Below are 25,531 nucleotides of genomic sequence, written 5' to 3'. Positions count from 1 at the left end.
ATCATATTCTTTCAAGCAAGTGCCAAAAAGATTTTCAAGATCATAAGAAGTATCATTATCTTCCACAATTACATTTTCATGAGGCACAATAGTAATAGGAGCAGCATTATTTGGGGGAAATAAATTTTTACCTCTCTTCCTTTTTCTTTTCTTCTTCTTCACCACATCATGTGTGGGTTCAATCCTATTTTTGGAGCTCCTTATTAATGAGATTGGTTCAATATGAGGCTCCTCCTCGTTACCTGATTCATCATAAGAAATAATAGGAGGATATTGGGAAGTCTCTTCCCTTTCATTAGTATTCTCTTCATCTTCTATTTGTTTTCTTTTCTTTATGTAGTTGGCAATATAAGGATTTTCAATACAATTCACCGCACAATACATATAAATTTCCTCTAGATCAAAACCAAGAAGTTTATAATGGGCAAATTCTAGAAGATGCTTAGTTATATGTTTCATTTCTTCGTAACCCATAAGCAATCTGAGTTCATTATAATGTGCAAGGGAAATCATGTCATCACAATTTTTGGACACGATTAGATCATGAAACAATCTGCACCAGATAGCTACATGACCGTGTTCATTGCAAAGTCCACAAGTACGGCCAAGAAAATTTAAATTTTCAGCACAATCATCTAGCCTTTCTTGCAACAATTTAGTTTCTAAGTACTTATGTCTCTTGCAATATCTATCTTCCCTATTTGGTGTGTACTTACAAACCCAATGCACTCCACAAAAATTGACATGTTTATAGGAGACATTTTCATCATAACTAGTGCAATCATCATTAGTACTATGGATATTCAAGGAGTTCATACTAACAACATTGCAATCTTGCTCATCATTCAAAGATTTAGTGCCAAACATTTTAATGCATTCTTCTTCTAACACTTTGGCAAAATTTTCCTTTCCATCATACTCACGAAAGATATTAAAAAGATGAAGCATATGAGGCAAACTTAATTCCATTTTTTTTGTAATTTTCTTTTATAACTTGAACTAGTGATAAAACAAGAAACTAAAAGACTCGATTGCAACATCTAAAGATATACCTTCAAGCACTCATCTCCCTGGCAACGGCGCCAGAAAAGAACTTGATGTCCACTACACAACCTTCTTCTTGTAGACGTTGTTGGGCCTCCAAGTGCAGAGGTTTGTAGGAAAGTAGCAAATTTCCCTCAAGTGGATGGCCTAAGGTTTATCAATCCGTAGGAGGCGTAGGATGAAGATGGTCTCTCTCAAGCAACCCTACAACCAAATAACAAAGAGTCTCTTGTGTCTCCAACACACCCAATACAATGGTAAATTGTATAGTTGCACTAGTTCGGCGAAGAGATGGTGATACAAGTGGTATATGGATGGTAGATAAAGGTTTTTGTAATCTAAAAATATAAAAACAGCAAGGTAACAAATGATAAAAGTGAGCATAAACGGTATTGCAATGCTTTAAAACAAGGCCTAGGGTTCATACTTTCACTAGTGCAAGTTCTCTCAACAATAATAACATAACTGGATCACATAACTATCCCTCAACATGCAACAAAGAGTCACTCCAAAGTCACTAATAGCGGAGAACAAACGAAGAGATTATGGTAGGGTACGAAACCACCTTAAAGTTATTCTTTCCAATCAATCCGTTGGGCTATTCCTATAAGTGTCACAAACATCCCTAGAGTTCGTACTATAATAACACCTTAAGACACAAATCAACCAAAACCCTAATGTCACCTAGATACTCTAATGTCACCTCAAGGATCCGTGGGTATGATTATACGATATGCATCACACAATCTCAGATTCATCTATTCAACCAACACATAGAACCTCAAAGAGTGACCCAAAGTTTCTATCGGAGAATCAAGACGAAAACGTGTGCCAACCCCTATGCATAGGTTCATGGGCGGAACCCGCAAGTTGATCACCAAAACATACATCAAATGAATCACGTGATATCCCATTGTCACCACAGATACGCACGGCAAGACATACATCAAGTGTTCTCAAGTCATTAAAGACTCAATCCGATAAGATAACTTCAAAGGGAAAACTCAATCCATTACAAGAGAGTAGAGGGGGGAGAAAACATCATAAGATCCAACTATAATAGCAAAGCTCGCGATACATCAAGATCATACCACCTCAGGAACACGAGAGAGAGAGAGATCAAACACATAGCTACCGGTACATACCCTCAGCCCCGAGGGAGAGCTACTCCCTCCTCGTCATGGAGAGCACCGGGATGATGAAGATGGCCACCGGAGAGGGACTGCCCCCTTCGGCAGGGTGTCGGAACGGGTCTAGATTGGTTTTCGGTGGCTACGGAGGCTTCTGGCGGCGGAACTCCCGATCTATTGTCCTTCCCGATAGTTTTAGGGTATATGGATATATATATATATGCGGAAGAAATACATCAGGGGAGCCATGAGGGGCCCACGAGGGTGGAGGGCGCGCCCAGGGGGTGGGCACGCCCCCTGCCTCGTGGCTTCCTCATTGATCCCCTAATGCGCACTCCAAGTCTCATGTATTTCTTTCTTTCCAAAAATAACTTTTCCGAAGGTTTCATTCCGTTTGGACTCCGTTTGATATTCCTTTTCTTCGAAACTCTAAAACAAGGAAAAAACATAAACTGGCACTGGGCTCTAGGTTAATAGGTTAGTCCCAAGAATCATATAAAATAGCATATAAATGCATATAGAACATCCAAGGTTGATAATATAATAGCATGGAACAATCAAAAATTATAGATATGTTGGAGACTTATCACCTCCCAAAGGCTCTGGTGGCGACGCCATCTTGGGCTCCACAGTGACCTCTGTCTTGCCATCCTTCTGGTCTTGGTCTTGTTGCATTGATATGGAAACCTTTGCTTGACGCCTCGGTACTCCGCGCCTACACTTGCCCCCTTGGCACCAAAGAGGAAACAAGGATGCTGCGCGCGCTGGCGCCCGCCTGGTCTCGGTCGTCATGGCTCACGTCACGGGAACCTCGCGAGGTTTGCCGTGCCTTGATCTCTCCGCCCCTCGCAAGCCTGCCTGGCGAGGCCGCTCCTGAGGAGGTCTTGCACCGTCCGCCTCGCGAGGCTTGGCCCCTCGCGAAGGTCTTGAATGCCTTGTTGATGAAGATGGGCCGTACAGACATGCTAGCAAAGCCACGCCATGGGCCACAGGCAGGCAAGTCTGGGTACCCCCGTTCCTAGAACTCCGACAGCCTGGTTCAAGGGCTACTGAGGGAGTCCTGGATTAAGGGGTCCTCGGGCGTCCAGGCTATGTGACGTGGGCCAGACTAATGGGCCGTGAAGATACAATATAGAAGACTTCCTCCCGTGTCCGGATGGGACTCTCCTTTGCGCGGAAGGCAAGCTTGGCGTTCGGATATGAAGATTCCTTCCTCTGTAAACCGACTCTGTACAACCTTAGACCCCTCCGGTGTCTATATAAATCGAAGGGTTTAGTCCGTAGAGGCAATCACAATCATACAGGCTAGACATCTAGGGTTTAGCCATTGCGATCTCGTGGTAGATAAACTCTTGTAATCTTCATATTCATCAAGATCAATCAAGCAGGAAGTAGGGTATTACCTCCATCAAGAGGGCCCGAACCTGGGTAAACGTCATGTCCCTCGTCTCCTATTACCATCGACCTTAGATGCACAGTTCAGGACCCCCTACCCGAGATCCGCCGGTTTTGACACCGACACCCATTTCCCTCTCCCTCCCCCTCTCCCTTCCTTCTTCCCCCTTCCACCAAGTGGAATCCTACTAGGACCTAGAGTCCTAGTAGGTCTCCTCTCTCTTGGCGCGCCCTACAGGGGGCGGCCGGCCACCCCCTCTCCTTTATATACAGAGGCAGGGGCACCCTAGAACACACAAGATCAATTGTCTTAGCCGTGTGCGGTGCCCCCTCCACAGTTCAACACCTCGGTCATATCGTCGTAGTGCTTAGGCGAAGTCCTGTGTCAGTAACATCGTCATCACCATCGCCACACCGCCGTGCTGACGGAACTCTCCCTCGTCCTCAACTGGATCAATAGCTCGAGGGACGTCATCATGCTGAACGTGTGCTGAACACGGAGGTGCCGTACGTTTGGTACTTGGATTGGTTGGATCATGAAGACGTTCGACTACATCAACCGCATTACTAAACGCTTCCTTTTCGGTCTACGAGGGTGCGTGGATACACTCTCCCATCTCGTTGCTATGCATCTCCTAGATAGATCTTGCGTGATCGTAGGAATTTTTTTGAAATACTGTGTTCCCCAACATGCCCAGATATGACTTCCTTGACTCCCTGCGAGAAAGCAATCCCAAAGCCACATATCCATAACATGCCTCGGCATTCAGTATCTAGTTCTAGTTGTATCGATCAGGATACAACTCTGAGCGTCCGTTACCATGGACAAGGCTAGTCGAATAGATCAATATTCCCTGCAGGGGTGCACCAACTTACCCAAAATGCTCGATCAACTCCGGCCGGACACCATTAGGTCATGACCGGCCTCGGTCGATCAACACGTCGCAGCCCTACCTAGGCTCACCAAAGAGGCCAGCACGCCGGTCTACATGCTAAGCGCGCAGGGGTCTTCGGCCCATCGCCATTTGCACTCCTGCACATTGCGAACGCGGCCGGTGAGCAGACCTAGCTACCTCCTTCAAAAGCCAGGTGCTTACGCAGTCCAACCCGGCGGGCGCCGCTCCATCGCTGATGTACGTTGAGCTTTCGGCTGATACATAAGACGCATAATGCCCATACTTATTCCCGTGTGGTGGTTAGTGCGAAAAAGGCCAGAGGCCTTCTCGCATCAAATATCCAAACCGTTAGTGTCTTGGTAGTGTGCGGTAACGATCAATGATCCACGATATGTGTTCCCGTCACCTCGTCTCACGGACTTGCGGCAAGGGCTAAGAATGCCCGACCGCACCGCGTGGAAAAACTTGCGGGTATCCTCCAGATCAACCCGACTTCACATCACTCGCGGGTACCTGATATGTCTCCGTCGTATCTACTTCTCCAAACACTTGTGCCCTTGTTTTGGACTCTAACTTGCATGATTTGAATGGAACTAACCCGGACTGACGCTGTTTTCAGCAGAATTGCCATGGTGTTATTTTTGTGCAGAAATAAAAGTTCTCAGAATGACCTGAAAATCAATGGAGAATTATTTTGGAATATATAAAAAAATACTAGAAGGAAGATCCACGCCAGGGGGGCCTCCAGCTATCCACGAGGGTGGGAGGCGCGCCCTACCCCCTGGGCGCGCCCCCTGCCTCGTGGGCCCCCTGACGCTCCACCATCCTCAACCCTGACTCCATATATTCACTTTCGGGGAGAAAAAAACCAGGGAGAAGGATTCATCACATTTTACGATACGGAGCCGCCGCCAAGCCCTAAACTCTCCCGGGAGGGCTGATCTGGAGTCCGTTCGGGGCTCCGGAGAGGGGAATCTGTCGCCATCGTCATCATCAACGATCCTCCATCACCAATTTATGATGCTCACCGCCGTGCGTGAGTAATTCCATCATAGGCTTGCTGGACGGTGATCGGTTGGATGAGATTTATCATGTGATCTAGTTAGTTTTGTTAGGGTTTGATCCCTAGTATCCACTATGTTCTGAGATTGATGTGGCTATGACTTTGCTATGCTTAATGCTTGTCACTAGGGCCCGAGTGCCATGATTTCAGATCTGAACCTATTATGTTTTCATCAATATATGAGAGTTCTTGATCCTATCTTGCAAGTCTATAGTCACCTACTATGTGTTATGATCCGGCAACCCCGAAGTGACAATAATCGGGACCACTCTCGGTGATGACCATAGTTTGAGGAGTTCATGTATTCACTATGTGTTAATCCTTTGGTCCGGTACTCTATTAAAAGGAGGCCTTAATATCCCTTAGTTTCCAATAGGACCCCGCTGCCACGGGAGGGTACAATCACTATAAAACACCAAAAATATTACTTTTGCTACCGTTACCTTTTACCATCGTTACCACTACTATCATATTACATTGCTACTAAACACTTTGCTGCAGATATTAAGTTTCCAGGTGTGGTTGAATTGACAACTCAGCTGCTAATACTTGAGAATATTCTTTAGCTCCCCTTGTGTCGAATCAATAAATTTGGGTTGAATACTCTACCCTCGAAAACTGTTGCGATCCCCTATACTTGTGGGTTATCAGTACCCCTTGGGGCTGACCTGATGTCATCATGGTTCTGTGGTAAGTCAAAGTAACCATGTGTCCAAAACAGCAAGGGGGAAACCTAAGGAATCACCGTTGATGAATTACCACTCAATGTAACCGTCAAGGTGGACTTGGAGAAATCACCCTCGATTGTCCACACTTGAGGGGCTGCACGACAGAGTCTTTATCGGGAGTGGTGAAGGAGGAATCACCCTCGATTACCATGACCAAATGGTTACACTACAGGGTTAACATCAGAAGTGCTGATGAGGTATCACCCTCGGCACTCGATAGTAACTCTGTGGAGTCATACAACTAAGGGGGGTGATGTGCGGTGTCAGCGTCTGGATGTCAATCATGTTGATCGAGTCAACGGTCAAGCGGGGAAACTTGTGTTGGATTTCGGGTTCCGGCAGACCCTTGAGGTTTGAACACTGGGGTGCGCGTGGAGATCTCTCCCCTACCGATCTACATCCAATCTCCTCGCGTGATTTGAGCTGGAAACAACGAACAACACAAGGGACACAAGGTTTATACTGGTTTGGGCCACCGTTGTGGTGTAATACCCTACTCCAGTGTGTGGTGTGGTGGATTTCCTCAGGGGCTGATGAGGATCAGTACAAAGGAAGAACAGCCTCGCGAGAGGTGTTCTTGAACTAGTGCGATGAACTGCTAGGGTGAGTTCAGTCGCCTCTCCCTCTCTCTCTGCTAGGGTTCTACCAGATTTCTAGATGTCTTCTCCCTAGATATCTCTACTCTGTGGTGGCTAGCTCTATTTATAGAGGCCCTAGGCCTCTCCCCAAATAATGAGCGGGAAGGGCGCCAACAATTGGCCATTTTGAAGGGGAACATGTACTACAAGTTATCCTGACCAAAGGTGGTCTTCGGCTGCCAAAAGTACTGGTGATGACGCCGTCTTGGGCTCCACGGTGACCTCCGTCCTGCTGCTCTGCTGGTCTTGGTCTCGTTGCACCGGAATGGCAACCTTTTCCTGATGCCTTGGCCTGTGCTTGCCACCTTTGCACCAAAGGGGAAACAAGGACACTGCGCAGGTCGGCGCCCGCCTGGCGCCCGCCTGGTCTCGATCGTCATGGCTTGTGTCACGGGTTCCTCGCGAGGTACCCCTGCCTTGATCTCTCCGCCTCCTCGCGAGCCTGCCTGATGAGGCTGCCTCTGAGGAAGCTTCCTGTCGTCCGCCCCGCGAGGCTTGGCCCCTCGCGAGGGTCTTGAGCTTGAGCTGATGAAGATGGGTCGCGCTGGGCCCCCACTTGAGCCACGCTGCAGGCCACAGGCAGGCAAGCCTGGGGACCCCCGTTCCCAGAACGCCGACAGTAGCCCCCGGGCCCATGGCCCGCCCGGGCTTGGCCTGGCAGGGAAGCGAAGGGGCGAGCGCGAAGCACCGTGGACCCCAAAAGCCTGCGGCCTTGGGCTCCGCGTGGCAATTGATTCGATGTGGGCGTCTGCGCTTCCCTACGACGCCTTGTTGCGCGCCCGGCTAAGCGGACCCGTAGTTGCACACAGTCGTTCCTCCTTTCTGCTGCTCGCCCGCCTCCTACCTTTCCTTCTTCTTTGAGCTCCAGCCTCCGCCGCCAATCCGGCTCGAGTTCTTCCTCCTCTTCACCGCCATGGCGCCGACGAAGAAGGGAAGGGGAAAGAAGCCCGCGCCTTCACCCCGCACACCTCCAGCCTCGACCCTCGCCGTCGCCCGGTCAATCATACTCAATCCAGAAGCTTTGGACAAGGTCGCTCCGCCCTTGCAACTATCTTCAATGAGTGCGGTAGGACCACGGCCTGGCCTGCGTCCCATGCCACCCTTGATAGGATCGTCACGGAGGTCCGATTCTTCGCCGATGCTCTATGGGCGGGTCTGGTTCCCCCTTTTTCCGCCTTCTTCAATGCGGTGCTCTCCCATTATCAGATCCATATGATGCACCTCGGGCCGGAGTCCATTACCCTTCTGGCTGTCTTTGCTTTTGTTTGCGAGGCGATGATAGGCATACCTCCTTCCGTTGCCCTGCTGCGCCACTTCTTTTCCTTGCACATGAGCGACCCCACTCAGTGCTCGGGGTGCGTGAGCTTCTCCGCTGTGCCAGAGCCGGCCGCTTCAGGGATCGACTTCAGCCTTCCTCCTCCTGAGGCCAGGTTCAGAGAGCGGTGGCTATACGTGGACGTTGGAGTGCCCAACCCTCTGCTCTCGCACCCGACCTCGCCTGCTGTTCCTCATGCGGGTTGGGACCATGAGGTGCTCGCGAGCCCCCGGCTCGCCTTTGTCTAGCGCCGCTTCCAGAGTTTGAGGGCGCTCAATGTGACAGCGCCCAAGGTGGTGAAGGAGTTCTTCCAATGTCGCATTGCTCCTCTTAAGCGCCAGTCTCGTCGGATGTGGGACTTTGCGGGGCATAGAGACCGCATGCGGCTTCAGGAGGAGGACTTGGCGCCTGAAGTGCTGCAGACGGTGCTCAAGGTCTTGACTGGCGATCCTTCCCCAGGCAGCCTTCGGAGTAATGGCATCCTCTTGTATCTTTGCTCCGGCAGGGCCGATTTTGTGAGGCAGATGTCCAGCTTCGACGAGTGGGGACTGCGCCCTGCTGGCTTCATGGGACCCCGCGAGAACCCAGCCGCCGTGGTTCCTTCTCCTGCCGCCCACAGCTGTCCTTCCTCGGGCGACAGGGCGGGCAGACGAGAACTGGTGAGAGTTGAGGTGACCGATGTCGAGGCACCGACGCCGCGAGAAGTCTTCAAGGTGGCGTCTCCCGAGGCCCGCCCTGGAGCGGCGGCAGGTGCGGAGTTGCGGCCTGTGGTTCCTGAGGCCGGGGCTCCCGAGCCCCCAGCCGTTCCTCGCGAGGCGACGCCTGATGGCGCCCCCAGGCTAACTCCTCCAGGACTGATCACCTTGACGCTTCTTCCGCACCAGGGGACGACCCGTGCGCCGAGCGCTTGGGCCGGTTCCGCGTAGACTTCGAGGCCCTCCGCAAGAGGAAGGAGGCCTTGGGTGGCAACGACCGCCCTTGCCGCTTGTTGAAGCGCAGGAAGGACTTTGCCATGGACGAGTAAGTCTTCTTTTTCCCTTGCTTGTTCGCTTTGCTATCCCTGCGACTGATTGTGGCCCTTTCAGGCCCTGCCCTGCGAAACCTGCCGAGCCAGCCCGGGAGCCATCCCCCAAGCTTCGCCTTCTCCGCTGGCTCTGGGCTCGCCGAGCTCGAGCGGAACCCCTGTTGTCGGACCAGTTGGTGGAGTGGTCCATTCCTTAGGGCACCTCGAGCCTGCGCGCCCGCTGTCCTTTCTTCATGAGTCCTCCTGGGGCACATCTGGCTTGCCCCGTGTTCCTCCTCTGATCATTGATGGTGAATGGCTGAAGTCCGTCTTCGACTCCTCCTCCGTGGGCGGGCCGACGCCGGGTCTCTCTCAAGCAACCCTGCAACCAGATAACAAAGAGTCTCTTGTGTCCCCAACACACCCAATACAATGGTAAATTGTATAGGTGCACTAGTTCGGCAAAGAGATAGTGAAACAAGTGGTATATGGATAGTAGATAAAGGTATTTGTAATCTGAAATAATAAAAACAGCAAGGTAGCAAGTGATAAAGTGAGCGTAAACGGTATTGCAATGTGTTGAAACAAGGCCTAGGGTTCATACTTTCACTAGTGCAAGTCCTCTCAACAATAATAGCATAATTGGATCACATAACTATCCCTCAACATGCAACAAAGAGTCACTCCAAAGTCACTAATAGCGGAGAACGAACGAATAGATTATGGTAGGGTATGAAACCACCTCAAAGTTATTCTTTCCAATCAATCCGTTGGGCTATTCCTATAAGTGTCACAAACAGCCCTAGAGTTCATACTAGAATAACACCTTAAGAAACAAATCAACCAAAACCCTAATGTCACCTAGATACTCCAATGTCACCTCAAGTATCCGTGGGTATGATTATACAATATGCATCACACAATCTCAGATTCATCTATTCAACCAACACAAAGGACCTCAAAGAGTGCCCCAAAGATCTACCGGAGAATCACGACGAAAACGTGTGCCAACCCCTATGCATAGGTTCATGAACCCGCAAGTTGGCCACCTTAACATACATCAAGTGGCACGCGGTATCCCATTGTCACCACAGATATCCACGGCAAGACATACATCAAGTGTTCTCAAGTCTTTAAAGACTCAATCCGATAAGATTACTTCAAAGGGGAAACTCGATCCATTACAAGAGAGAAGAGGGGGGAAGAAACATCATAGGATCCAAATATAATAGCAAAGCCCGCGAGACATCAAGATCGTATCATCTCAAGAACACGAGAGAGAGAGAGATCAAACATATAGCTACTGGTACATACCCTCAGCCCCGAGGGAGAACTACTCCCTCCTCGTCATGGAGAGCACCGGGATGATGAAGATGGCCACCGGAGAGGGATTGCCCCCTCCGGCAGGGTGCCGGAACGGGGTCCCGATTGGTTTTTGGTGGCTACGGAGGCTTCTGGCGGCGGAACTCCCGATCTATGTTGCGTTCTGGAAGTTTTAGGTCACGTAGGTATATATGGGTGCAGGAGGTATGTCAGGGGAGCCACGAGGGCCCCACGAGACAGGGGGCGCGCCCTAGGGGGGCGCCCCCCACCCTCGTGAGCACCTCGTTCCTTCCTTGACGTGGGGTCCAAGTCCATCAGGTGTGTTTCCTTCCGAAAATAACTTCTCCAGTTGATTTCGTTCCGTTTCGACTCCGTCTGATATTCCTTTTCTTCGAAACACTGAAATAGGCATAAAACAACAAATCTGGGCTGGGCCTCCGGTTAATAGGTTAGTCCCAAAAGTAATATAAAAGTGGATAATAATGCCTAATATTGCCCAAAACAGTAGATAATATAGCATGGAGCAATCAAAAATTATAGATACGTTGGAGACGTATCAGACCCCCACTTCGACTTCGACGCTGCCATCGCGCCCGTGCCCATTGCCGTCCAGGGTGACCTGGCGCGGTGGGTGGAAGACAACGTGGACGCCCTCGTCAAGGCCTTTTGCGTCTGATGACGATGGCGTGGTCGTGGGTGCCAATGAAGGCGACGTTGTGGACGATCCTGGCGCTTATGGAGATGTTGGCGGCGGTGGTGACAATGCCGACGATGCCAGTGATGCCTCCGAGGATGCCCAAGACGCGGTGAGTGATATGTCCGACTGACCGCGCATTACTGCCGTTTAACCCACACGAAGAAACTTTGGGCTTGGCCCTGAAGGATGTAAGAGCATTTTGGGAGGGGAAGCCCCTCATGTAAAGGTTTGCAATTAGTACTCTGGTAAGCATAATGTTGTGTGTGAACGTAGCCGCTGGCCCAGTGATGGGACAGCTGACTTGTGTACTTCCCGACCCCGATGAGTCCCGAGCGGGCCTGCGGGGGCCGCTGCACCTCGGGTGTCTTCTGATTAACTTGTGGATCCCGCGATGAAAACCTCCGGAAAGGGTGCGGTAACAGTGGTCCTGGTTGTGAACGTGCCTGGCCCGGCCCGGCTCGCGAGGGGCTCGCGAGGGGGGAGCCGATGTTAACCTTGGACACAAAGCCAAAACCAGAACGCGAGATATTGCTCGAACGAGACTAAACAGCCCTTCCCCCAAACACATGCAAGCACCGAGCTCAAATCCAACTTAAATCTAAATCAAAGAACTTCGTCAACAAGGAAAGGCAAAAGCAAAAGGCCGCGTCCGACACCTAGTCTAGTCTTCGACGTCTTCTCACCAGCGCGGAGCTAAGTGTTGTCACTGGGCGTGGGCGGGAGCCCCCGAGGCCCGAGGGCGGCTCTCCGGAGACTCCGGGGCGTGTACAGCCCCACTCATTATTGCGTGAGAGTGTCACGGGGCGGCGAGCTTCACAGGCCCTGGGCCTTCTTCACAGGTACTGGCCTTGCTTCATATCGCCAGACGAGGGCCCCGCCTTGCGCCACACTCTGCCGCCATCGACGACGACCGGAAACCAGGACGACGCCAATGAGACAGAGCGGTCGCCAGCGGTTCCCCCGACGACCACGGGTCCCCTGCCGGGGGCAGGCCTTGAGGCACCTCCCCGACAGGGGGCCTACCTCCTGGGAACGCCTTGCTCCGACCGCCGCGGTGACGAACCCGAATCTCGGCCCCTCTCCTACAGCCCCCTGCGCCCTCCTCCTGAGGGGTATGAGGCTGCAGGATTGGGGCAGCCACCTGCTGCGGCGACCTGTATCTCCTGCGACCCATGGTTAGCATAAGCTTGCTCCTGAGGGATGAGTGGTACCCGATAATTGCCGCCGCCGGTGCGGCTGTCGAGGCTCTCCTGAGGTTCCCGAAAGAGCTCAGCTTCTGGCGTCTCCTCGTCCCAGCCTGGCCCGAGGAACGAGCCATGATCTTCCTCCAGTGCGCACCCCTGATCCACCATGCGGGGCACATAAGCTTCTGGGGTCGCCGCCCCGTGCGCCCTGCCGTAGCGCCGCGCATGCCATGCAGCCTGGCTTGGAGCACCGTCTTGAGGGTGATGGCGCGGCGGTCCGCCAAGGCCGAAGGCCGCGGCGCGCACCCCTTCGCTGGCCTGAGAGGGGGCCGGCGTGACTTGCCGCCCGGTGCCGGCGGAGGTGTTGGCGCCGGACGGATCCTGGAGTCCACTGGAAGTCGCGTGCGTGTGCACGATACCGCCATGCGGCCTGCCTTGGGTCTGGGGTGGCAGCTGGACGCAGAAAGGAGGTGTTCCTGAAGCGGCGGTGTCCAGGAGCTCAGCTACTCGCTCGAACAACACGTCGCCACCGCCCTCCAGCAATCGGCACCGTAGCAGCTCTCGGGCCACCGTGAGCGCTGCCCTGGAATTCGCTTGCTCCCGCCGGGTGTACGGCGCCGTGGCCGCGGCGTGGTCTGAGGCCCTTGCTGCGGCCCGCACCTGCCGTGGTGTGAGGGCAGGCGGCGTCTGGCCGCGTCGCCCGCGCCCCGCAGCGCCCTGCGGAGCGCGGGCTGCCTGAGGCACAAAGTTGAGGTCGCCCTGGGCTGGCGCTACGGCGTGGGCGGGCCACGCTGCCCAGCGGTCGGCGTTGGCTACCGGGTCGGTTGACATCTGAACAGCGAAGCGACGGAACGCGATGCGGACGAAGAAGGATTCGGACGCACCCCTACATGGCGCGCCAAATATCGGATTTCGGGTTCCGGCAGACCCTTGAGGTTTGAACACTGGGGTGCGCGCGGAGATCTCTCCCCTACCGATCTACGTCCAATCTCCTCGCGTGATTTGAGCTGGAAACAACGAACAACACAAGGGACACAAGGTTTATACTGGTTCGGGCCACCGTTGTGGTGTAATACCCTACTCCAGTGTGTGGTGTGGTGGATTGCCTCAGGGGCTAATGAGGATCAGTACAAAGGAAGAACAGCCTCGCGAGAGGTGTTCTTGAACTGGTGCGATGAACTGCTAGGGTGAGTTCAGTCGCCTCTCCCTCTCTCTGCTAGGGTTCTACCAGATTTCTAGATGTCTTCTCCCTAGATATCTCTACTCTGTGGTGGCTAGCTCTATTTATAGAGGCCCTGGGCCTCTCCCCAAATAATGAGAGGGAAGGGCGCCAACAATTGGCCATTTTGAAGGGGAACATGTAGTACAAGTTATCCTGACCAAAGGTGGTCTTCAGCTGCAAAAAGTACTGGTGATGACGCCGTCTTGGGCTCCACGGTGACCTCCGTCCTGCCGCTCTGTTGGTCTTGGTGTCGTTGCACCGGAATGGCAACCTTTGCCTGATGCCTTGGCCTGTGCTTTCCCCCTTTGCACCAAAGGGGAAACAAGGACACTGCGCAGGCCGGCGCCCGCCTGGCGCCCGCCTGGTCTCGATCGTCATGGCTTGCGTCACGGGTTCCTCGCGAGGTACCCCTGCCTTGATCTCTCTGCCTCCTCGCGAGCCTGCCTGATGAGGTTGCCTCTAAGGAAGCTTCCTACCGTCCGCCCTGCGAGGCTTGGCTCCTTGCGAGGGTCTTGAGCTTGAGCTGATGAAGATGGGTCGCGCTGGGCCCCCACTTGAGCCACGCCGCAGGACGCAGGCGGGCAAGTCTGGGGACCCCGTTCCCAGAACGCCGACAACTTGGACAAGGTGGGGAGTCACTGATGGATATCTAACCAACCTATACTAAGAAGTTTAGAATAAGCAAGTAAGGTATGAAAGCAGGTAACAAAAACAGGCTATGCTTCAGAGTAGGATCATACAGAAAGCAGTAGCAGTTCTAATGCAAACATAAGAGAGAAGGGAATGGGTTATATCGGGATGATCAAAGGGGGGGCTTGCCTGGTTGCTCGGACGAGAAGGAGGGTCGTCGTTGACGTAGTCGAACACAGGGGCAGCATCGACGTCAGTCTCGAAGTCTACCAGAGAGAAGAGGGGGAAGAAACAGTAAATACAAGCACACAAATGCCTGACATGACAATAAGCAAATCTAGGGTGTTCTAACACACAACTATACGATATCGGTGATGGGGGAAACATCCGGGAATGTTTTCCCTAGGTTTGGCATTTTCGGACAGACGAACCGGAGGGGGACGGTTGTAGGTTCGCTATTCTAGGGACGCATGGCAGATGAACAGATTGGGTAGTCGAATTCATCTCGTCTTTCTGAGCAACTTTCATGTACAAAACATTTTCATCTGATAAACCGTTTATTTTCTATGATTTTTCAAAGTTTTAAACATTTTTCTAAAATTTAGGATTTATGTTAAAATTCAAATTAAATAGCAAAAAGGAGGGTACACAGCAAGAGGGGCTAACTAGTGGGCCCGGTCAACTGCTGACTCAGCAGTTGACTAGTCAACGTGTTGACTAGGCCCACGTGTCATTGTCTACTAGTTTACTTTACTAATCTAGTTTAAATAGGTTAGTTTAACAGGTGGTGGCCAAGTGTCATAGCCTAATCTAGGGGGGGGGGGTTATTAGTTAATCTAAACAGGGGCCGGCCCTATTAGCGGGCACAGCCATCGGCGGTCAGAGGCGAGCACGCGCAGAGGCGGGCCGGGCGGCAGCGGTGCGGGGCGCGTGGGCGCATAGGGGTTGCGGACGGCTGCGCAGCACGCGCCAGCAGTGGCGGGGCGCTAGGTGAAGCCAAGTGGGCGACAGCCAGAGCGGGGCCATGCAGGCGACGGTGATAGCGGGGCCAGGTGGTTGACGACAGCGTGGGGCATGGCCGGGCGTGGCGCGCGTAGGCAGTAAGCAGAGCAAGCAGCAGCATAGCAGCCAGCGGCAGCAGGAGGAAGAGCAGCAACGACATAAGCAGTAGTAGCAGCAAGCATGCAGTAATAGCAACGGCTCAAGAAGCAGCAGCGGGCGAGCGCACAGGAGGCAGCTGCAGGTGTAAGGTGCGGCCCGAGCCGACGCGCGGGCGCGAGGGTGCAGCCTGGGCGGCCACAGGTGCGGTGAAGCACGACCACGGGCATGGCGAGCGCGTGCGGGAGCGAGGCGCGACTACGGCGAGCCTTCGGCCACGGCGGGAGGTTGCACGCACGGGCATCTACGGCTATAAATCGAGACGGCAAAAAAAGGGAACCGGGGAGAGGAGCTCACAACGAAGCTCAAGGACGTGGTCAGGGAGGCCGGGGTTGCCGGGATGGTGTGGATCGTGGCGAGATTGTGCGGCGGCCGACGGGGAAGACATTGACCGATCCAGCGGTGTGGTTCATCTCGAGACGAACCCATGTTCGTGGTCGAAGCAGACGAAGCAGCATCATCTTCTGGACATTCTCGCGAGGCTCGGGGTGGCCTTCGGCCAGGACGACGACAATAGCATGACGACAGAGGTCTTGGGTAACGAGAAAATTCGAGTGGAGTGAGAAGAGCGAGAGGAATGGGGAAAATCTAGGGTTCCGGGGGAGAGAGGGCTGACACGGGGTGGTCTTATCCCTGCCTCGAAGCCGCCGGATGCACGACGTGTGGGCATCAACAGCCATGGCGTTGTGGATGGTCGCCACACCTTCCCTGGTGAACAGAGAAGGGGGAGACACCAGGGTGGGCTGGACTTTAGGCCAGAGACCAAGTAGGCCCTTTCTCTTTTCTGGTATTCTATTTTTCCCTTTTAATTAAAATAGAGACAACTAGGGAAAAGTTTGGGCTACCAAAATACTTTGAAAAATGTGGTACTAGGCCACTTAAATTCTTTGTAGTGTTTGGCATTGTGACAAAAAGTTTGAGGGGCAACTGAATCCATTTGGAATTTTCACAAATAAAATAGCACTTTAAAATGCTGAAATTGCATTGTAATAATGCTACAGTCCATCTTAGCTCTTAGGTGATGTTGTTTTCCTTAACAATTAAATGTATGGAATTTTGGCTAAATGATGAACTATTTTGCAACAACTTTGGTGCAACTCCATATCTCACTTGCAAATTGAATTTCATTTCAAATTGGAATTTTTCAAATGATATTTGAATCGAAGTTGATCAATCACTACTTAGCAAAACGATCAGCTTTAATCACAGTGGGTTACTGTAGCATGACACTGGGGGTATTACACTGCATTACCGAGAGGGCCCAGAGATACCTCTCCGATACTCGTAATGACAAATCCTAATCTCGATCTATGCCAACCCAACAAACACCTTCGGAGATACCTGTAGAGCATCTTTATAATCATCCAGTTATGTTGTGATGTTTGATAGCACACAAGGCATTCATCCGGTATCTGGAAGTTGCATAATCTCATAGTCGAAGGAATATGTATATGACATGAAGAAAGCAATAGCAATAAAACTGAATGACCAATATGCTAAGCTAACAGATGGGTCTTGTCCATCACATCATTCTCCTAATGATGTGATCCCGTTATTAAATGACAACTCATGTCCATGGTTAGGAAACCTTAACCATCTTTGATCAATGAGCTAATCAAGTAGAGGCTCACGAGGGATACAGTGTTTGTCTATGTATTCACACATGTATTTTGGTTTCCGATCAATACAATTCTAGCATGAATAATAAAATTTATCATGAATAAGGAAATATAAAATAACAACTTTATTATTGCCTCTAGGGCATATTTCCTTCATAATGTGCTTCCGCGTAAAGCAAATTGTGTTTTCATGTTTTTTTGGTTTCTTGTTTTTCTCAGTTTCCTTTGTTTGGGTTTCCAGTTTTTTGGCTTTTTGGTTTTTTGGTTTTTCTTGGATTCCTTTTTTGTGTCTATTTTTCAGTCTTTCTTTTTTGGTTTTTGATTTTTTTTTGAGTTTATGCGTGAAGCACAGTTGTGTTTCTGTGCTTCTTGAAAAGTGAAGCACAAGTGTGCTTTCTTATGAAACATACACCTCATAGAAGCACAAATTAATTTACCTGGAAGCACATGTTATTACAGTTTGGACGAAACATAAGTTTGTGAAACCTATCAACATTGAATCTAGATGCGAGAAATACAACGGTGAAAACCATTTGTGATTTGGAGCATAGTTCGAAAGATAAAGATAAAAATAAAATGAATATACCAAAAAAGCACAAATGAAACCACCCGTGACTCTCGTGCGTAAGAAGAAATCCTAGCAAAATTCTCAGATTGCGACAAGAGTGACACATGCAGTACGCCACCTACCACCACTAGAGGAGATGAGTGTGACCTTTGCAAGCAGTACCCCTGATTAGTGACTTCGCTGGAGCACCTGTTCACATCTGCATAGAGCCTTTTCCTACCCCCTCTTGGATATGGAGGACATGCGTCGTGTGTGCTACCACCAATGGTAAACATGCTCATATCGACTATGTGGTCATCTCTTGGAGAACGGTCGCGCAAGGCCTATTTGGTTATCTACATATGACTCAACCAGGCTCTGGGATGTAATTTTGGCAAATTTGGTTACTTGTGTGTATGTCTAGGCCTACACGTACATAAAACAAAACCCAAAGCAGCTGAGTGCCTTGTTTTGGAGGAACAATGGAATGAGTAGTTTCTAGCAAGCCAGGCCCGAGAGAGCGCAAGGAGGGCATGTGACTGCATGCGGATGCACGAGAAGGGACAAGCGGTTGATGACACATTATTTCCCGAAGCAGTGTCACAAATCCATTGTTACTTACTCTCTCTAATCCATGCTTCTTAAAATATGTTCAAGCGGTCTCAGTTCTCTAGACTTATTTTGTTGTCGCATTAGTTTGCATTGATGGTACTTTGATGCTCGGTGTACATAATCTGCTTTTTTGTTGTTGCATTTATTTTACCAATGATGAACTTTGATGCCCAGCGGATGTTGTTGACATTTAAGAATCAACTTTCGGCTATGGAGTTGATATGTATGAAAAGCGTATACTTTATTAAACACTTTTGCTATTGTTTTGGCCTTTAATTTGCATGATTTGAATAAATCTAACCTGGACTGATGTTGTTTTCAGCAGAATTGTCATGGTGTTATTTTTTGCAGAAATATAAGTGATCCAAGTTGGACAAAAATTTTGAGGAATTATTTTAGAAAATAAGAAGACCAACGGAGATGAGATGGACGAGAGGGGGACACCAGGTCTACACACAGCCTGGTGGCACGAGTACCCCCGGTCGCGTCCCATGGTCGTGTGAGCCCCTCAACCACCACCTTTCAATGATCCTTGCCTATAAATCCTCTATTTGTTGGGAAACGTAGTATAAAACAAAAAAATCACGCCTACGATCACCCAAGATCGATATGAAGATGCATAATGGGTTGGGATCACGATCCTTATGTATTTTGAAAATTTCTATGTCTACAATGCTCCGCATGGAGCTACTCTAGCTAATGCTCCCACTTTCAATATGTATCCAAATTAAGACTCAGAGTCATCCAGATCGGTGTTAAAGCTTGCATTGACGTAACTCTTTACGATGAACTCTTTATCACCTCCATAACCGAGAAATATTTCCTTAGTCCTCTAAGGATAATTTTGACCGCTGTCCAGTGATCTACTCCTGGATCATTTTTGTATCCCTTTGCCAAACTCATGGCAAGGTACACAATAGGTCTGGTATATAGCATGGCATACTTTATAGAACCTATGGCTGAGGCATAGGAAATGACTTTCATTCTCTCTCTGTCTTCTGCGTGGTCGGGTTTTGAGTCTTACTCGACTTCATACCTTACAACTCAGGCAAGAACTCCTTCTTTGACTGATCCATTTTGAACTCCTTCAAAATCTTATCAAGGTATGTACTCATCAAAAGTCTTATCAAGCGTCTTGATCTATCTTTATAGATCTTGATGCCCAATATGTAAGTAGCTTCACTAAGGTCTTTCTTTGAAAAAATCCTTTCAAACACTCCTTTATGCTTTCCAGAAAATTCTACATCATTTCCGATCAACAATATGTCATTCACATATACTTATCAGAAAGGTTGTAGTGCTCCCACTCACTTTCTTGTAAATACAGGCTTCACCGCAAGTCTGTATAAAACTATATGCTTTGAGCAACTCATCAAAGTGTATATTCCAACTCCGAGATGCTTGCACCAGTCCATAGATGGATTGTTGGAGCTTGCACACTTTATTAGCACCTTTAGGATTGAGATAACCTTATGGTTACATCATATACAAATCTTCTTTAATAAATCCATTAAGGAATGCAGTTTTGACATCCATTTACCAGATTTCATAAAATGCAGCAATTGCTAACATGATTCGGACAGACTTTAAACATCGATACGAGTGGGAAAATCGCATCGTAGTGAACACCTTGAACTTGTCGAAAACCTTTTGCAACAATTCGAGCTTTGTAGATAGTAACACTACTATCAGCGTCCGTCTTCCTCTTGAAGATCCATTTATTCTCAATGGCTCGCCGATCATCGGGCAATTCAATCAAAGTCCATACTTTGTTCTCATACATGGATCCTATCTCAGATTTCATGGCCTCAAGCCATTTATCGGAATCTGGGCTCATCACCGCTTCCTTATAGTTCGTAGGTTCGTCATGGTCTAGTAACATGACTTCCAGTACAGAATTACCGTACCACTCTGGTGCAGAACGTGCTCTAGTTGACCTACGAGGTTTGGTAGTAACTTGATCTGAAGTTTCATGATCATTATCATTAGCTTCCTCACTAGTTGTTGTAGGTATCACAGGAATGGTTTTCTGTGATGAGCTACTTTCCAATTCGAGAAAAGGTACAATTACCTCATCAAGTTCTACTTTCCTCCCACTCACTTCTTTTAAGAGAAACTCCTTCTCTAGAAAGGATCCATTCTTAGCAACAAATATTTTGCCTTCGGATCTGTGATAGAAGATGTACCCAATAGTTTCTTTTGGGTATCCTATGAAGAGCACTTCTCTGATTTGGGTTCGAGCTTATCAGGCTGAAGCTTTTTCACATAAGCATCACAACCCCCAACTTTAAGAAACGACAGCTTAGGTTTCTTGCCAGACCACACTTCATACGGTATCGCCTCAACAGATTTAGATGGTGCCCTATTTAACGTGAATGCAGCTGTCTCTAATGCATAACCCCAAAACAATAGTGGTAAATCAGTAAGAGACATTATAGATCGCACCATATCTAATAAAATACAGTTACGACATTCAGACACACCATTACACTTTGGTGTTCCAGGTGGCATCAATTGCGAAACTATTCCACATTATTTTAAATGAAGACCAAACTCATAAAACAAATATTCGCCTCCGCGATCAGATCATAGAAACTTTATTTTCTTGTTACGATGATTTTCCACTTCACTCTGAAATTCTTTGAACTTTTCAAATGTTTTAGACTTGTGTTTCATTAAGTAGATATATCCATATCTTCTCAAATCATTTGTGAAGGTCAGAAAATAATGATACCAACCGCGAGCCTCAACACTCATCGGACCGCATACATCAGTATGTATTATTTCCAATAAGTTAGTGGCTCTCTCCATTGTTCCAGAGAACGGAGTCTTAGTTATCTTGCCCATGAGGCATGGTTCGCAAGCATCAAGTGATTCATAATCAAGTGATTCCAAAAGCCCATCCACATGGAGTTCCTTCATGTGATTTACATAGATATGACCTAAACGGCAGTGCCACAAATATGTTGCACTATCATTATTAACTTTGCATCTTTTGGCATCAATAGTATGAATATGTGTATCACCATGATCAAGATTCAACAAAAATAGACCAGTCATCAAGGGTGCATAACCATAAAGCATATTACCCATATAAATAGAACAACCACTATTCTCTAATTTAAATGAATAACAGTCTCGCATCAAACAAGATCCAGATATAATGTTCATGCTTAACGCTGGCACCAAATAACAATTATTCAGGTCTAAAATTAATCCCGAAGGTAGATGTAGAGGTAGCGTGCCGACGGTGATAACATTGACCTTGGAACCATTTTCGACGCGCATCGTCATCTCATCCTTAGCCAATCTTCATTTAATCCGTAGCCCCTATTTCGAGTTGCAAATATGAGCAACAGAACCAGTATCAAATACCCATGCGCTAATACGAGCATTAGTAAGGTGTGTCACTAACATGTATATCAAATATACCTTTCACTTTTCCATCCTTCTTATCTGCCAAATACTTGGGGCAGTTCTGCTTCCAGTGACCAGTCCCTTTGCAGTAGAAGCACTCAGTTTCAGGCTTAGGTCCAGACTTGGGCTTCTTCCCGGAAGCAGCAACTTGCTTGCTATTCTTCTTGAAGTTCCCCTTCTTTCCTTTGCCCTTTTTCTTGAAACTAGTCGTCTTGTTAACCATCAACACTTGATGCTCCTTCTTGATTTCTACCTCTGCAGCCTTGAGCATTGTGAAGAGCTCAGAAATCATCTTGTTCATCCCTTGCATATTATAGTTCATCATGAAGCCTTTATAGCTTGTTGGCAGTGATTGAAGAACTCTGTCAATGACACTATCATCCGGAAGATTAACTCCTAGCTAAGTCAAGTGGTTATGGTACCCAGACATTCTGAGTATGTGTTCACTGACAGAACTGTTGTCCTCCATCTTGCAGCTATAGAACTTCTTGGAGACTTCATATCTCTCAACTCGGGCATTTGCTTGAAATATTAACTTCAACTCTTGGAACATCTCATATGCTCCATGATGTTCAAAACGTCTTTGAAGTCCCGATTCTAAGCTGTAAAGCATGGCGCACTGAACTATCAAGTAGTAATCAGATTTAGCTTGGCAGACGTTCATAACGTCAACAGTTGCTCATGCAGCAGGCCTTGCACCTAGCGGTGCATCAAGGATGTAATTCTTGTGTGCAGCAATGAGAATAATCCTCAAGTTACGGACCCAGTGCGTGTAGTTGCTACCAACATCTTTCAACTTAGCTTTCTATAGGAACGCATTAAAATTCAAGGGAACAGTAGCACGGGCCATTGATCTACAAAATAGATATGCAAAAACTATCAGGACTAAGTTCATAATAAATTTAAGTTCAATTAATCGTATTACTTAAGAACTCCCACTTAGATAGACATCCCTCGAGTCATCTAAATGATCACGTGATCCATATCAACTAAACCATGTCCGATCATCATGTGAGATGGAGTAGTTTTCAATGGTGAACATCTCTATGTTGATCATATCTACTATATGATTCACGTTCGACCTTTTGTTCAAAGTGTTCCGAGGCCATCTCTGTACATGCTAGGCTCGTCAAGTTTAACCCGAGTATTCCGCATGTGCAAAACTGTCTTGCACCCGTTGTATGTGAACATAGAGCTTATCACACCCGATCATCACGTGTTGTCTTGGCACGACGAACTGTCGCAATGGTGCATACTCAGGGAGAACACTTATACCTTGAAATTTAGTGAGGGATCATCTTATAATGCTACCGCCATACTAAGAAAAATAAGATGCATAAAAGATAAACATCATATGCAATCAAAATATGTGACATGATATGGCCATCATCATCTTGTGCCTTTGACCTCCATCTCCAAAGCACCATCATGATCTCCATTGCCACCAGCTTGACACGTTGATATCCATCATAAGGTCGTTGTCGTCTCGCCAACTATTGCTTCTACAAATATCACTACATAGTGATAAAGTAAAGCAATTACATGGCGTTTGCATTTCATACAATAAAGCGACAACCATAAGACTCCTGCCAGATGCCGATAACTTTTACAAAACATGATCATCTCATACAATAACGTATATCACATCATGTCTTGAACATATCACATCACAACATGCCTTGCAAAAACAAGTTAGACGTCCTCTACTTTGTTGTTGCAAGTTTTACGTGGCTGCTACGGGCTTCTGGTAAGAATCGTTCTTACCTACGCATCAAAAACCACAACGATGTTTCGTCAAGTTTGTTGTTTTAACCTTCAACAAGGACCGGCTCGATTCAACTAAAGTTGGAGAAACAGACACCCGCCAGCCACCTTTATGCAAAACTAGTTGCATGTCTATCGGTGGAACCGGTCTCATGAATGTGATCATGCAAGGTTGGTCTGGGCTGCCTCATCCAACAATACCGCCGAATCAAAATAAGACGTTGGTGGTAAGCAGTATGACTATGATCGCCAACAAATCTTTGTGTTCTACTCGTGCATATCATCTACACATAGACCTGGATCGGATGCCACTGTCGGGGAACGTAGCATGCAATTTCAAAAAATTGCCTACGATCACGCAAGATCTATCTAGGAGATGCATAGCAACGAGAGGGGGAGAGTGTGTCCACGTACCCTCGTAGACCGAAAGCGGAAGCGTTAGTTTAACGTGGTTCATGTAGTCAAACGTATTCTCGATTCAACCGATCAAGTACCGAACGTACAACACCTCCGAGTTCAGCACACGTTCAGCTCGATGACATCCCTCGAACTCTTGATCCAGCAAAGTGTCGAGGGAGAGTTTCTTCAGCACGACGGCATGGTGATGGTGATGGTGATGTGATCTGCGCAGGGCTTCACCTAAGCACTATGACAATATGACCGGAGGAGTAAACGGTGGAGGGGGGCACTGCACATGGCTAAGAAACAATTGATGTCCTTTGGGGTGCCCCTACCCCCGTATATAAATGAGGAGAGGGGAGGAGGCTGGCCCTAGGGGGCGCGCCAAGTGGGGGGAAACCCACTAGGACTCCTAGTCCTAATCGGCCCCCTTCCTTCTTTCGGAGGAGAAAATGGGGAACGAGATGGAGAGGGAGAAGGAAAGGGGGGCAGCGCCCCCTCCCCTTGTCCAATTCGTACTCCCCATGGGGGGGCCACCCCTTGTGGGCTGCCCTCTTTCTCCACTATGGCCCATGTGGCCCATTACTTTCCCCGGGGGGTCCCGGTAACCCCTCGGTACTTTGATAAATATCTGAAACACTCTGAAACCATTGTGGTGTCCGAATACTACCGTCCAATATATCAATCTTTACCTCTCAACCATTTTGAGACTCCTCGTCATGTCCGTGATCTCATCCAGGACTCCGAACAATCTTTGGTCGCCAAAACACATAACTCATAATACAAATCGTCATTGAACATTAAGCGTGCAGACCCTACGGGTTTGAGAACTATGTAGACATGAAGGAGACACATCTCTGATCAATAACTAACAACGGAACCTGGATGCTCATATTGGTTCCTACATATTCTACGAAAATCTTTATTGGTTAAACTGCAATGACAACATACGTCATTCCCTTTGTCATCGGTATGTTACTTGCTCGAGATTCGATCGTCTGTATCTTCATACCTAGTTCAACCTCATTACCGGCAAGTCTCTTTACTCATTCTGTAATGCATCATTCCGCAACTAACTCATTAGTCACATTGCTTGCAAGGCTTATAGTGATGTGCATTACTGAGAGAGCCCAGAGATACCTCTCCAATACTCAGAGTGACAAATCCTAATCTCGATCTATGCCAACCCAACAAACACCTTCGGAGACACCTGTAGAGCATCTTTATAATCACCTAGTTACGTTGTGACGTTTGATAGCACACAAGGTGTTCCTCTAGTATTCGGGAGTTGCATAATCTCATAGTCAAAGGAATATGTATAAGTCATGAAGAAAGCAATAGCAATAAAACTTAACGATCATTATGCTAAGCTAACGGGTGGGTCTTGTCCATCACATCATTCTCTAATGATGTGACCCCATTCATCAAATGACAACACAAGTCTATGGTTAGGAAACTTAACCATCTTTGGTTAACGAGCTAGTCAAGTAGAGGCATACTAGGGACACTTTGTTTTGTCTATGTATTCACACATGTATCAAGTTTCTGGTTAATACAATTCTAGCATGAATAACAAACATTTATCATGATATAAGGAAATATAAAATAACAACTTTATTATTGCCTCTAGGGCATATTTCCTTCACCACTATCCAGCATGCATCTAGTGTAGTTCATGAAAAAACGGAGTAATGCAATAAGAACGATGACATGATGTAGATGAGATAAACTCACGTATGAATCAACC

Source organism: Triticum urartu, chromosome 4, assembly GCF_003073215.2.
Source record: "Triticum urartu cultivar G1812 chromosome 4, Tu2.1, whole genome shotgun sequence".
Classification (NCBI taxonomy): Eukaryota; Viridiplantae; Streptophyta; class Magnoliopsida; order Poales; family Poaceae; genus Triticum; species Triticum urartu.
This window is presented reverse-complemented; position numbering follows the sequence as displayed.